At 57.9% G+C, this 1,756-nt stretch overlaps 1 pseudogene; it reads left to right on the top strand.

Annotated features, from left to right (window-relative positions):
* The first annotated feature begins 551 nt into the window (after positions 1–551).
* On the top strand, positions 552–1,539 carry LOC123056857 (probable E3 ubiquitin-protein ligase RHC2A; annotated as a pseudogene).
* The last annotated feature ends 217 nt before the right edge of the window (positions 1,540–1,756 follow it).

Genomic DNA, 1,756 nt, shown 5'->3' with positions numbered 1-1,756 from the left:
TATCATCATCACTAATTTCACAGTCACCATCGGAAAGCCAAACATGATCAGGTGTTCCTCTCTCATAGTCACCTCTAGTTGGATGCCGAGCCTTCGCCTTCCCATGTTGACATCCATAGCACTCACCATCGTCTGACGGCTCCAGGAAACAGCAACAAAATGTCTCCACATCTATGCCTTTTTAAAATTCTTGGGTAACATGGAAGCATCTCAGGAATTAAGAAGAGAAGGATAACAAGGAAAGGCCCTCCACGTGATGAAGGAGACAACTAATTTCAAGAGTGCATGCACTATGCGGAGGACATGCATCTATATGGCATGCTGCTGCTTGAAGGATACGCACGCTGCCTGGACCAGAAGTTGAGATGCATGGACGGGGGCGACGAGCTCCATGCTGCCAGCCGTCACCGACGGCGCTGACGACCACCAGAAAGAGAGAACGAGGTCGATGGCGTCGGGCGAGACGGAGTAGATGAGAGAGAGAGAGAGAGAGAGAGAGAGAGAGAGAGAGAGAGAGAGAGAGAGAGAGAGAGAGAGAGAGGACGAGGTCAATGGCAGCAGCGAGACCAAGACGGCTCCCAGGACCCGAGCTTCCCTGCCACCCCGGCTGTGACGGCGGCTTCCTGGAGAAGATGGCCGCGCCGGGCCGTCGCGCCCTCCGCCCCCACGTGGTCAACGAGGTCGTGCCCCGCCGCAGCCGGCGTGGCGCCTCGGGTGACCCTGCGACGAGGCCCCCGGCGCCACCAGCAGCTTCGAGCTCTTCTACGACGACGGCGCCGGATCCGGCTTCCGCCCGCTGCCCGAGACCATGTTTGACTTCCTCATGGGGTCCGGATTCGAGCGGTTCCTCAAGCAGCTCGCCCAGATCGAGGCCGGCGGCTTTGGCGCCGTCGAGCCCATGCCCACCGTCGTCGTCGCCGCGTGCCCTTGCCACGTCGGCACCGACTCCCACTGCGTCGTCTGCAAGGAGGCCTTCGAGCTGGGCGACTAGGCTAGGGAGATGCCCTGCAACCACATGACATGTACCACCAGGAGTGCATCCTGTCGTTGCTCGCGTTGCGTAACTCGTGTCCCGTGTGCCGGCACAAGCTGCCCACAGATGTGGTGCGGCCTGCTCCGGTCAGTGACCTCGGTGCCACCGACGACCAGGGCAGCAACACCGGGGCTGAGGCTGGTAGTGAGGAGGAGACGACGGTTGGGTTGACGATTTGGTGGCTCCCTGGTGGAGGCTTTGTTGTTAGGAGGTTCGCAGGTGGCAGGAGGGCCCCGACGAGAGGGAGCTCCCCTCCCAGTTGTCTACACTGAGGTGGATGGGGGTTTCAACAATGGTGTTGCACCGAGGAAGATCTCATGGTCATCGAGAGGGAGCCGTTCGTCACAGAGGAGAGTCAGCAGATGCGTCTTCGACAACATGTTTGCTTGCTTTGGACACACCCATCCTTGAGGTCGGAGTGGAGCTCGGTTTTCACCCGTGGTCCGAGGAGCCGGAGCACAAGCTGGAGATCCCAGGATAACCACGCGGATGCGATCGCCAGGTGATGACTGCATCACGCGGTGGGGAATATGACAATTGGATGTTGGGGAGCCGCAGATGTTTGCTTCCGTTTGATGTTTTCTATATATCAGTTGAGAGATAAAGAGGATTTGTACGTAGAGCACAAATTGTGTGCTGTTTTGTACATAGAGGAGCAGAACCAGAGATGTTGCAATGGAAATGTCCTCCAGTTTGCGCATTCAGGATGGTCTTCTTGTTGCA

Source organism: Triticum aestivum, chromosome 3A (assembly GCF_018294505.1).
Source record: "Triticum aestivum cultivar Chinese Spring chromosome 3A, IWGSC CS RefSeq v2.1, whole genome shotgun sequence".
Classification (NCBI taxonomy): Eukaryota; Viridiplantae; Streptophyta; class Magnoliopsida; order Poales; family Poaceae; genus Triticum; species Triticum aestivum.
This window is presented reverse-complemented; position numbering and strand designations above follow the sequence as displayed.